Raw genomic sequence first — 14,570 nt, 5'->3', positions numbered from 1 at the left:
CATTTCTTCTTTCATAAATATTCATGACTCCTCCTAGAGCTTACTAAATATTTGTATTTGACCATGCCACTCAGCATAAATTTCGGTTGTCTTTATCTCTCTCTTAAAGTGTCTGCTTCTAGCTTCTGCCTGGAGTCTATGCTTCCCAGCCTATTAAAAGAACTACCATGCAGGCTGTAACCCTTTACAGGAAGTAAGTCTTTCACTGTTTGCAGGCGTTTATGCCTGTAATTGCAGCATTTTGGAAAGCTAAAGTGGATGGATCACCTGAGTTCAGATGTTTGAGACCAGCCTGGCCAACATGGTGAAACTCTGCCTCCACTAAAAATATAGAATATTAGCCAGGCTTGGCGACAGACATCTGTAATCCCAACTAATTGAGAGGCTCAGAAAGGAGAACTGCTTGAACCCAGGAGGTGGAGGTTGCAGTGAGCCATGATCACACCATTGTACTCAAGCCTGGGCAACTAGAGTGAAACACCTACTCAAAAAAATAAATAAATAAATAAATAAATAAAAATATAAAAACCAAAATCATTTCTTTCCAAATGTATGAACCTCATCATTCTTCAGTTGGCAGTGTTACAAAGTTCAAAAGACCTTCCATAGTCTCCCACAGAAGTCCTAGAAATTGTCATTTTGTTAATTAGCTTTGATACATGAGAACTTGTAATCAAATGAGTAGAAATATTGAAACTGTGGTTTACCAGTTACATGTCTCTTAACCCAATCAACCAGATATCTAAAATTAAGCAGGAGAATACATATGCCTGATTCATGGCTAAAATTTTAGGATGAAAGCTATGTGATCTCTGTTTGTCTTTTTTGCCTATTCATGTATGTTATGTATATGTGATATTTTCTTAACTCCAGATAACAATGCAAAATTCATTTATAAAATCCTCTAAAGGAAAATATATAGCAATGAGTACCCACATGAGAAGAAAGGAGAGATCTAAAATTGACACCCTATCATCAAAATTGAAAGAGCTAGAGGAGCACGATCAAAAAAACTCAACACCTAGCAGAAGACATGAAATAACTAAGACCAGAGCCGAAATGAAGGAAATAAAGATAAAAAAAAAAAAAAAAAACTCTTCAAAAAATCGATAAATCCAGGAGCAGATTTCTCGAAAAGATCAACAAAATAGACAGAACACTAACCAGATTAATAAAAAAAGAAAAGAGAATAACCAAACTGATGCAATAAAAAATGATAAAGGGGATATCACGACAGATTACACAGAAATCCTAACCATCATCAGAGATTATTGCAAACAACTCTATGCACATAAACTAGTAAACCTGGAAGAAATGGATAAATTCCTGGACACCTGCATCCTCCCAAGCCTAAACCAGGAAGAAGTCAAAACCCTGAATAGACCAATAACAAGGTCCAAAGTTGAGGCAGCAATTAAGAACCTACCACCCAAAAAAAGCCCAGGTCCAGATGGGTTCACAACCGAATTCTACCAGACATACAAAGAGGAGCTGGTACCATTCCTTCTCAAACTATTTTAGACAATCCAAAAAGAGGAAATCCTTCCAAATCATTTTATGAGACAAACATCATCCTGATACCAAAAACCAGCTGAAACTCAACAAAAAAAGAAAACTTCAGGCCAATATCTATGATGAACATAGATGCAAAACTCTTCAATAAAATACTGGCAAGCCTATTGCAACAGCATATCAAAAAGCTTATCCACCATGATCAAGTAGGATTCATCCCAGGGATGCAAGGCTGTTTCAACATATGCAAGTCCATAAACATAATTCTACATATCAACAGAACCCAAGACAAAAACCACAAAATTATCTCAATTGATGCAGAGAATACCTTGGACAAAATTCAACAGCCTTTATGCTAAAAACATTCAATAAACTAGCTATTGACAGAACGTATCTCAAAATAATAAAAGCTATTTACGACAAACCAACAGCCAATATCATACTGAATGGGCAAAAACTGGAAGAATTCCCTTTGAAATCTGGCTGTAAACAAGGATGCCCAGTCTAACCACACCTATTCAATATAGTACTGGAAGTTCTAGCCAGAGCATTCAGGCAAGAAAAAGAAATAAAGGGTATTCAAATAGAAAAGGAGGAAATGAAATTGTCTCTATTTGCAGATGACATAATTGTATATCTAGAAGACCCCATCGTCCAGCCCAAAATCTCCTGAAACTGATAAACAACGTCAGCAACGTCTCAGGGTACAAAATCAACGTGCAAAAACCACAAGCATTCCTATACACCAGTAACAGACTTAAATAGAGCCAAATCAAGAACAAACTGCCATTCACAATTGCTAAAAAGATAATTAAGTATGCAGAAATATAACTAACAAAAACCTCTTCAAGGAGAACTACAAACCACTGCTCAATGAAATAGGAGAGGACACAAACAGATGGAAAAACATTCCATATTCATGGTTAGGAAGAATCAACATCGTGAAAATGGCCATACTACCCAAAGTAATTTACAAATTTAATGCTATTCCCTTCAAGCTACCAATCATCTTCTTCACAGAACTGGAAAAAGCACCTTAAACTTCATATGGAACCAAAAGTGAGCCCGCATAGCCAAGTCAATCCTAAGCAAAAAGAACAAAGCAGGAGGCATCACACTACCAGACTTCAAACTATACTACAAGGCTACAGTAATCAAAACAGCATGGTACTGGTACCAAAACAGAGATACAGACCAATGAAACAGAACAGAGGCCTCCGAGGAAATACAACATATCTACAACCATCCGATCTTCAACAAACCTGACAGAAACAAACAATGGGAAAGTATTCCCTGTTTAATAAATGGTGTTGGGAAAACTGGCCAGCCATGTGCAGAAAGCAGAAACTGGACCCCTTCCTGATACCTTACACCAAAATTAACTCCGGATGGATTAAAGACGTAAACATCAGACCTAACACCATAAAAACCCTAGAAGAAAATCTAGGCAAAACCATTCAGGACATAGGCGTAGGCAAGGACTTCATGACCAAAACGCCAAAAGCAATGTCAGCAAAAGCCAAAATAGACAAATGGGACCTAATCAAACCCCACAGTTTCTGCACGGCAAAAGAAACAGTCAGCAGAGTGAATCGGCAAACAACAGAATGGGAAAAAATTTTGCAGTCTACCCACCTGACAAGGGGCTGATATCCAGAATTTACAAAAAACTAAAACAGATCCACAAGAAAAAAACAAACAAGCCCATTCAAAAGTGGGCGAAGGATATGAACAGACACTTTACGAAAGAAGACACACAGGAAGCCAACAAACATATGAAAAAATGCTCATCATCTCTGGTCATTAGAGAAATGCAAATCAAAACCACATTGAGATACCATCTCACACCAGTTAGAATGGCGATAATTAAAAAATCTGGAGACAACAGATGCTGGAGAGGATGTGAAGAAATAGGAACACTTTTACACTGTTGGTGGGAGTGTAAATTAATTCAACCATTGTGGAAGACAGTGTGGCGATTCCTCAATGACCTAAAAATAGAAATTTCGTTTGTCCCAGCAATCCCATTACTGGGTATACATCCAAAGGTATATAAATCATTCCACTATAAGGACACATGCACACGTGTGTTCATTGCAGCACTGTTTACAATATCAAAGACATGGAACCAACCCAAATGACCATTGATGATAGACTGGACAGGGAAAATATAGTACATATACACCATGGAATAATACGCAGCCATCAAAAACGATGAGTTCGTGTTCTTTGTAGGGATATGGATGAACCTGGAAACCATCATTCTCAGCAAACTGACACAAGAGCAGAAAATCAAACACCACATGTTCTCGCTCATAGGCGGGTGTTGAACAATGAGAACACATGGACACAGGGAGGGGAGCATTACACACTCGGGTCCTTTGGGGGAAAATGGGGAAGGTATGGGGTGCAGAGGTGGGAAGAGATAGCATGGGGAGAAATGACTGATACAGGTGAGGGGAAGGATGGCAACAAACCACTCTGCTATGTGGGTACCTATTCAACAATCTTGCATGTTCTTCACATGTAGCCCAAAACCTAAAATGCAATTTTAAAAAATCCTCTAAAAATGCTCTATTTTAACTTAGCTTGGAAAAAAAAAATAAGCATTTATACATAAATATTCCCCAAACTCCTAGAAATGTAGAAACTGATATAAATATTTTTCAAGTTAGCATAACTTACATAAAACATAGTTAAATAAGATCAATTTTATATTTTTTCTTATAATAAAACAACTATGATTTCAGAGCTATTACTATTGAATATTAAAAAAATTCTATTCTTCTTGAGTTCTACTCAAATAAGCTAATATTATACTTACTAGATACTTAAAATCTTAAAACTTATAGATTGCTTCTAATTAAGTTCTTATTCTTATAAAAATATTACAATAATAATTTTTTACAGTACATCTGCCTAGTTTCCAAAGTATATTTGGTAATGTTTTTTCTTTTTTTTTTTTTTTCTTTTTTTTTTTTGACGGAGTTTCACTTTTGTTACCCAGGCTGGAGTGCAATGGCGTGACCTCGGCTCACTGCAACCTCCTCCTTCTGGGTTCAGGCAATTCTCCTGCCTCAGCCTCCTGAGTAGCTCGGATTACAGGCATGTGCCACCATGCCCAGCTAATTTTCTGTATTTTTAGTAGAGTCGGGGTTTCACCATATTGACCAGGATGGTCTCGATCTCTTGACCTCGTTATCCACCTGCCTCAGCCTCCCAACCAAAGTGCTGGGATTAAAGCCTTGAGCCACTGGGCCCAGCCCATTTGGTAACGTTTAACCTTAAAATTAAACAAATTAAAATATTTGCATTAAATATCTAGATCATTTATAAGATACAATACTAAATCATTAATTACTGAACATAACTAATTCAATTTTATATAGTTTTGTCCCCTATTGTTATGGAGAGAATAAAAATATTTTGGCCTGTTAATAAACTTTTTTTTTTTTTTTTTTTGTCTATAACACTGAGAAATTGTACTATGAGGAAACAACGCTCTAGATGTTGGGAGATCGTATACTCATACATTTTCTAATCTACTATAGAATATTAATATATGACCATTTAAAATTGTCTACTTGCTAGTTTACTCTGGGAAATAAAGATTACTAAGTGTTAAAAATATAATCTATAGATAAAATTACTAGAAATAATAGAATAACTAGAAACTCTATGCAAAGTATGCAGAAAAAGTAAGGCAAGTTATGCAAATAAAGTAGGTTGTATTTTTTATAAGAAGAACTATACTAAATACACAAGTAAAAATAGATATCTAACCTTCCCTGTGTTATATCTGAATTGGTAAAATGTTATGTTTTCAAAAATTATATAAAATTTCTGGAAATTTATCAATGTCCTCCTTATCCATGCTATGTGTTGGTATAGTGTTATGAGTCATATTTTCAATTACTATTTTAAATGTCATATGCCACTGACAAAATTTAGCATCCTTGTATGTTGTGATATAATGAACTCTCATCAGATCTTTTGTCATAGTCATTTCATGCTCTTTGTCATTTAGATATTATTTAGCCCTGATGCTTTCCTACAAGCTCCTGCAATCAGCTATGGATCAGAATATTCTTCTCCAACACAGGACTCCCTCTGAGACTCACAGAAAAGACTATGACAGGTACTCTGGTTACAGGCTTCTGATGATATTGCTCAAATAACTTTAAGACCATACACTTGACTCAGTGAAGCTGTCCAGAAATCTAGTTGAGAAACTGATGGGTTCATGACACTGCTAACTCAAGATTCAGCAAGACTGGAATTGAGTACATGGCACTGAATAAAGTGATGAAAATTGATTACAATTTTATACATTCTTTTGAGCATTGCTGGTTCTTTAATGTTATAGTTTCTGGATTTAAGAAATCTCTTTCTCTTAAGCTAACTATAACTCACAACAATTAAGATTACATTTATTTAAATAGAAATGAAGCATTTATCTTTTTCCTCATCCAATTTCTCCAGAATTTTGAAATTCTTACTGAACACTCTTATTTTCCTGACTATATAGTTTTTAGCAGAAGTCCAATAAAAATCTGTTCACCTTAGAATAGGACATAATTAGAAACTTCGTTTATATTATTAAGGCTTTTACTGGAATATCATATTTAGCAACAGTGTACCTAAGATCAGTTATGACCAGCAATTTTAAGGAACTAAGGTTGATTTTTTATGGACCCAATCCTTACAAAACAGTCTGAGAAAAGTCAGCGTGATGTCTAGATTACAAGATTCACATCCTTAGATATTAGTAAGAAAGGTCCTATCCTTGTAGGCCCAGGAATTTGGGGATAGTTTGGGGGCCTCAAGAAGAGAGGAATTCACTCAAAGGTATTCAGACTGCAGCTGAAATTTGACAGTATGTTCTGGGCTTAGCATTTAGTCTCAATAAGGCCTTTAAAACTGCAATCTGTGATACTGTAGGAAATCTTGCAGCAAAGAAGCTTGATAGCACTTATGTGGTCAGCTCCTGTTCTTGCTGCACTTACATAAACAATCAGGCAATATCTAAGAAAGTTGGACTTATTTTTAAAACAAGAATAATCTTTGATTATCTATGATCAAAAATGATAGTTACTACAGAAGGAAATTTTATATTTCAATGAAAAACTAAACCAGGCATGGTGGCACATGCCTATAATTCCAGCACTTTGTTAGGCCAAGAGTTCAAGACCAGCCTTGGCAACACGGCAAAACCCCATCTCTACTAAAAATACAAAAATTAGCTGGGCATGATGGCATGTGCCTGTGGTCCCAGCTAATCAATAGGCTGAGGAGGGAGGCTTTCTTGTACTCAGGAGATAGAGGGTGAAGTAAGCTGAGCACTCCAGCCTCAGCCATAGAGCCAGACCCTGTTTCAAAAAAAAAAAAAAAAAAAAAAAAAAAAAATTGTTTAAATAGGAAAACTATAGCCCTTGTGGGTTATCAGTTTCTAGTCTTATTTCTTTTCTCTGGGCTGTTTTTAACTCTTTGTAAACTGGATCCTGCCATCTGATGAATTCTGTCACATGATGATACATGTGGAACAAGCAGCCAAGTATAGTCTCCCCTACTAATGTATTGATTGTCAGATAATTTGAAGGCCTCCAACCCTGGAACAAAGAAGAGGAAGATTTGGTCCCCAGAATGCATAACCAAACTGTAATACATTTATGCAATAAAATACTATTTCGCCATAGAAAGGAACAAGCTATAAACTCACACGAAGTCATGTGTGATCTTTCATGCACATTGCTAAGTGGAAGAAGACAGTGTGAGAGGAATACTCACAATGTGACCTTATTTAATGAGATTCTGGAGAAGGGAAACTACACAGATGGGAAGCCATTGTCTGCATGAGGTGGGGATTTTAAGTGTTCCATATGATATTTTAATGATATTTACCTGCCAGTATCCATTTGTAAAAAATTGCAATTTTACAACTAAATGGGTAAAACAAACTGTATTCAAATTAAGTAATATTATTCAAGATGTGAAGTATCCCAGCACAGAATCCATAATGTGAAAAATAATTTAACTATGTTACAAATTACAATGGTTTGCATGTGGTTTGTTTCTGCAAAAACTCATGTTGAAATTTGACCCCCAAGTTGGCAGTGTGGGGAGGTGGGGCCTAGTGGAAGGTGTTTGGATTATGGAGATCGATCCCTCATGAAAAGATTAATGCCCTCCCATGGCGGTGAGTTCTGTCTGCTCTCACAAGAATGGATTAATCACTGCAAGAGTAGATCAAAAGAGTATTGCTTGTTTGGCTTTCCTCGTGCTTTCGATCTTGCTGTGCTCTCTGCTACACCCCTTGCTCCACTTCCACGTTCCACCATGAGGCGAAAAAGACTGAGGTCCCACCAGATGCAACTGCCCAATCTCGGACATTCCAGCCACTAGCATTGTGAGCCAAATGAATCTTCTTTACTTACAAATTACCCTGTCTCAGGTATTGTGTTACAGAAGCACAAAATGGACTAAGACACAAATGTGCGAAACAACTCTCTGAAGGTGTAGGGGAAATGGTGCTGACCTAATCTCTTTAACAATGAATAAAATCTGTAGGCTCAAGGAAAATAAACTATACTTCATCATTGGATTCCATTTTATAAAGTTCTTTCCAACAGGGATAATGGTGAACAATTGTAAAACCACAGTATCTGTATCTGGAATCAGACAATGAGTTATATAAGCTGAAGATGGTAGGAACCAGTTCCCTCACTGTTGAAGTGGGAGGTTATAAATTGGCAAGGAGAGAAGGGTAGAAAGATTCATGTGATAGCAGATCAGAGGTGAAGACATCAACATAAACTGTGTTTAGTTTAACAAAGATACATACAGTTCCACATCAAAACCTGCCTAACTAGGTGTGTATAGGTAAGTGATATACACACATATACTTCCTAGCATTGCTAATGAGAGACAAGACAGAATGTGCTCACTCAGCAGCCAGATATAAGTTTTCCTACCATTCTGAAAGGAATCAGGCTCTTTGAAGAAATGTCTGATACTAGAACTGGGACAGTAAATATATGAGCCAGGATAATCTTGAAGTATCAGAAAGTAAGTACTAAAAAAATTGAAATATGTAAAAGGAAAATTGGAGCCAGTAAAAAAGAGCTACTGCTGGCCAACACAGGAATGAACTGTTCAACATAATGCTGCAGTGTTTAATACTAACTAAAACTTCAAGTAATTATCTAGGTGTCTCCATCTGTATGTGTAGATGAATAAACAAATGGAGTTGAATAGAAATCTCCTTTGCAAAAGAATTCCAAATACTTAATGTAGACACTCATTCATCTAGAAGGTGGAGGTAATGCCTCACACCATGAGTATTGGCTTTACATATGTGTAAACTTATTTTTCATATATTTTTCTTGTACTTTGGATGTGTTCTTGGTTAATTCTCTAAAATGGTGTTCACTTTAGACCAGGGGGAAAAAAAGTAACATTACAGATTCGATTTCAATTCATGGATAAATATTTTAACAAGATTGACTTTGTAAAAATATGTTCCAATGGCTGATTGACTCATTGTGATTGGATCACTTATTCCAAATTCTTCTTGGTCTTATTTTTTTCCAGTGTCTACCTTTTAGTCATAATACATCAGAATCAAATATTGGCCACTAAGAAAAAATATTCAAAGAAGAAAATAATGTAAACCGAACTTGTGACCATGATAATTCAATGTTTCACCACAACATTTTCTAAAACAAAAGTTTAAAGGGTTATTCAAAGTCAATTTCCTCAGTAAGGCTTTGCAGAAAATGAGGAAACTAGAGAAACAAAATTGGCAGGATATCCTATGAGTGATTTTAGATGTTTCTATGTTTTATGGGGAAAAAATGCTTTACCTTTAAAATAATCACAAAGAATTATTGGAAACCCAAACTCTGGAATGTTTCCAAATTTAGTTGAACTTCTATGTAATTATTTAGGTCATGAAGTTGATACTTTAAAAAAAAATCTCTGCCTTGTTTGTGTAATAAAATACACAATGAATAATTAATGTTTATAGGAAAACATGTTAGACCTTGTGAAAAAAATATATTGGGGACCCCAAATCACTAAGCTAAAGTGAGAAGTCAAGCTGGGAACTGCTTAGGGCAAACCTACCTCCCATTATTTCCAAAGTCACCCATCAGCTCACCCAGATAAATGCATATCTGATTGCCTCATTTGGAAAGGGTAATCAGCAACTCAAAAGAATGAAACCATTAATCTTCATCTACCTATGATCTGGAAGCCCCCATTTTGGCTTTCTCTTCAAGTTGTCTCACCTTTCTGCACTGAACCAATGTACATCTTACACATAATGATTGATGTCTCATGTCTCCCTGAAATGTATAAAATCAAGCTGTGCTCCTACCGCCTAGGGCACATGTTGTTGGGACCTCATGAGGATACATCACGGGTGTGGGGCTCCTCAAACTTGACAAAATAAACTCCCTAAAAAAAAATCTAAGACCTGTCGCAGATTTTTGGGGTTCATACATGTAATGTAGGATGTTAACGTTTGTAAAACACACATTATTCTATCTATTATTAAAACTATACTGCCAATTAAACTTAGACTTTCTCAACAAGAAAAACAAAAAATATTGATTGGTATGAATAATATATTTAAACTTAAATAGTGTTGCAAGTTTTAATAGGCCTACTTTACATTTTTTAATACACCTGTATTGACTACTTTAATGCTATAAGACAAACGAGTAATTAAAACATGAATAAAAGTATTTACAGGGGGTGGACATGGTTCCTCCAGCCCAGGCTTGGGGTGACTTGAAAGGCACCTGCCAACCCCCAGCTTTCATTTCAGCTGTCCTGATGGTGGCTCTAAGTGTTTCTCCTTTCTCTATATGTAGATCTCACCCCCAAAACAAACCCAAATCTTACAATATGTAAGGGCACACTACGATGATGAGCAGCCAAAGCCTCAAGCAAGGGATGCTTGTGAAAACAAGACTTGTAGAATATAGTGTGTGAAAGTAAAGCCAGTGTCAGAGTTTCTTCCTCTGCACACGGGGAGCAGACATGAAGCTTTTTCCTCATCTTCCTTACATGGACTGCAGCCACATCTTCCCAGGTCAGACTTGAGACTTGAGGAGAATAAAACTTTAGTCTTCACTGTGGACACGCTACCAGGTGCTCCAAAGCCATGGCCTCTCCTCAGGAGGGTCCTGAGGAGAACAAAGTTCAACTTCTAATTCTAACCCTGTCCCTAGACATTGATCCTGACCCTAAACCCTGATCCATGCCCTGGTCTATAATTCTGACCCTGACTTTGACCCTGACATTTATCTTGACCCTGACCATGACCTCACCTCTAACCACACTTCCAGCCCTGACCCTGACCCAGACCCCAATTCTAACCCTATTATTATTACTACAATGTATCTCTAATCTTACCCTCTAGTGCTAAACAGCCGTATCCAAAAACGCTTTTTGATTACTTAACTTCTTTCCTTGAATTTAAGGACATCCTAAAGGAGACATTATTATATATTATGCAGTACCTCTGAGTGATATGGCTTCAGATAAGAAGTTCTAACACATTGCAAGACAGAAGAAGTGTGAAGGGTAGCAACACTGTGTTGTCAGGAATGCACGTTGGCATTCACTATCATCATGGGCTCTGTTCTCCACATATTTTCAGTTGATTTTTTATGAATGCATTCTGACTGTTCCATCCCACCTACTTAAATTTTTGCATGGCCATATAATTTTCTTTCTTTCTTTCTTTCTTTCTTTTTTTTTTTTTTAGCCATCGCAGGTGAGAAGAGTTAATATGTGACTTTTTCAGGAGAAATCTCTAAGAAACAGTTCTATCCAGCATGCTTTTTATCTTTTCTAGATTAATGGAGTATTGATGGTACCTCCTTCATTCTCGATTCCTGTGTTAGGACAACATGGCACAAAGCGACAACTCATCTGACCCATGAAGAGATGCAAATAAATAAGAAGATTTTTGAACCACTGAAACTTGGAGGTTATTTGTCACCGTGGTTTTAACCTAGCCCCCACTGACTGATGCAGGGCTGAAGAATGAGTCAGAACTGTGTCTGGACATGTGAAGTGCAATCCTCCAGGGTAAGTAAAATTCAAGTCTTGTTGCAAAGGTAACAGTGAGCACAATGTGTTATTAGCATGCATATGGGATACATAAGATATGTCAAGTGAGCATTATGATAAACTCAACATTAAAAGACAGTGCTAATTTGGACTGTGGAGAGATTTCAGTGTACTACTTAGCATTGGAGACTGTGATGGCTGAACAAACTCATTAAGAACCCTAAATGGAGGCTTGGGATAAATATTTGAGGGTGTCTAATATACCAATTATTCATCCTAGAATGGGCAGAGTCCTTGATCTCATTCTATGGAGACTTCCAAAAGAAAAAACACCTGCATTTCTCCAATAACCCACATCAAGAGATTTTTCTGCACTTCTGAGGTGTGGCTAACACTCCTCACCTTTCATTCTGTCTTCAGTGTTTTGGGGAAACACCTTTAACTCTCTATGATTTACAGGTTAATAAGTGGTCCTTATAATTCCCTCCAGAGATAGAAAAAATGAATGGTGAGGGAGTCTGAGCTCACAGCAGAAAGAGGGCATGTGTGATCAGCAGCCACGTGGCTCATCTGCTGGATTACTACATACCATGTTCTGCAATGTTGCTTAACACAATGGGACTCTCTCCTGACTCAGGAGGTTTAATTGTTCACCTACTTCTTTTTTCTGCCCTCCTAGGCTCCTAAAAGGAAAAGAACTCTGGGATGATACGGTGAGTCAAAGGAACGCCAACCATCTCACAGTAAAATAAAGATCCCAAAAAAATTCCTGGCCTAAGAAGACAGCCTTGTCTGAATAAGTCTGAATGTGCTGACAGTGGACACGGGAGCGTGAAGGTGGTCAAAATGTTCACATTAAAGAACTTCCACACAGATTGCAAGAAAAAAAGGGAGGAATGGTGATGGATCACGAGTCCCTAAAATAAAACTAGATGTTTTGAGATCAGTTATATTCTTTCTGACAAAAATGAGAGACAGAAACCAAAGTTTAGCCTGAGGTGACAATTAACTGGACAATAAGCCAGAGGCACATGTGGCGTAGATGGATTTAAATATTCTCCCTTATATTAATATAAATACTAAATTAATATCATATAAATATAAACACTTGGGTCCACAGTAGTTTTAAAGGAGATCTCACAAATGGGGTTGGCTTTTGAAGGTTAGCACTGATGGTCCAGAGAATTCATTTTGATCCAGAGAGAGAAAGAGAGAAAATTATCGGGTCCCTTCAGGAAGGCATCTGGCTTTGCCTTGCCTTGTATGTTTGAACTATGCATACAGCAAAAGAATACAGAATTTCACAGATTTAAGGTATGAAAAGTCACCGGGTGCTTTAAGAAGCCTGGGATTCTTCTTGGAAAAATAAGTTTGTGGAGACAAAATGAGTTGGAGAAGGTTGTTATTGAAGTGAAGCAGAATTACTTTTAGTAATCTGCTTATTACCCTCACCTCCACTGCCTTAACCTCTAACCCTAAACACTAACCCTGTGACCCTACCCCTACCCCTACCACAATCCCTCATCCTACTCTTTAGCCCTGACCCTTGACCCTTGACCCCAACCCACAAACCCCAACACCAACCCTAAACTTAACCTCTAACCCTACCACTAACCTTAACCTATTACATCTGCCCAGATTCTCCAGCAGAAGCAGGGATCCTTGGCTCCCAGCTGTGCACCACTGCATCTGGCACAGGACTCCATAGCAGTCCCCGGATAAGCACCGAAACGCCCATTGTGCCAGCCATGCAGTGGAAGCCCTCGCTATATTCTCACCTCCAGAACCAGGGCCCAGCACCTGCATCAGGCTACTCAGGGCTGAAGTGAACTGGGACACCCAAGGTCTTCATAAGACCAAGGCTATCTCATGCCTCCTGTCACAGAGTGAGACACAGACCCAGCAGCATCACACACCCCCTCCTTCCCTCCACAGCAGCTCGGTAACCTTCCAAGTCAAGAGCCCTTCCCTGATGGCACTCCAAGCACAAAGCACTGGACTTTAACACAGTGAGGCTGCACACATTATTCTGTGTAGATGCCCACTTAGGCTGCTGGGAGAAAGAGTGGTAGAGGGACCCTCATGTTGCCCTGTGGTATACATGCTCTGGTTTATATGACTGCAAGCCATTTATGAGAAACTCAAGCTGAAACACTACTTGTTTCCAATGTTTTGTTGGAGAAGATTTACAATGTATGCTCCCAAACAAGCTAGCCACAGAGCACAGTGACTACTTCCTCTCTTAAGTCACTCTGAGGGCCTCCACATCAGTACTAGAATTGGAACATTGGTAGAGAAGAACTGGGATGTTGAGAGTGTACTGGATACTTGCTTGACACAAGCCTCCCCTCAACTAAGCTTACAGACAGCCCAGATCCCGCCTGACAAATCAGACATTTTAACACACACAGCTCTTGATAGAAGAACTTACAGATGCAAAACTCTAAGGCAAAGGATTGTCTCAACTCGTTCATGTCTCAAGGAACTAAAACACTGCCTAGCACAGTTGCACCATCAATCTTATTATTAAATATGCCTCTATATTTTATATATCTTTGATTGTGGAAGTCATGTGATAAACATTGTGGACTAACAACTTTTGAGATCTCTTCACAGAATCCTATCTGGTGGACCCCCAGATCTGCCAACACAGAGAAGGCATCCACAAACACATGCAGAACAGGGACAAGATAATACTGTCTCTCAGCCTCAAAGTGGCCTAGAAGTCACAGAAACGGCCACATGGATTCTGGCCCATATGAGGAGTCAAGCTTTCGGCTTGAGGCACCCCACTGCACCTGCAAAACCAAGTTGTGCCTAACAAAGAAGAAACAGCCAGCCTACTCTCCCTAATGAAGGATTATCCCTGGGGCCTGAAAACTTTGGGAGATAACTCCTCCCTCGTCAGGCTTGATCCCAAGGTACAAGACCACATGTACCAGCAGCATGGGTCAGCAAGTGAGCAGAAGCCAGAA

Source organism: Saimiri boliviensis, chromosome Y, assembly GCF_048565385.1.
Source record: "Saimiri boliviensis isolate mSaiBol1 chromosome Y, mSaiBol1.pri, whole genome shotgun sequence".
Classification (NCBI taxonomy): domain Eukaryota; kingdom Metazoa; phylum Chordata; class Mammalia; order Primates; family Cebidae; genus Saimiri; species Saimiri boliviensis.
This window is presented reverse-complemented; position numbering follows the sequence as displayed.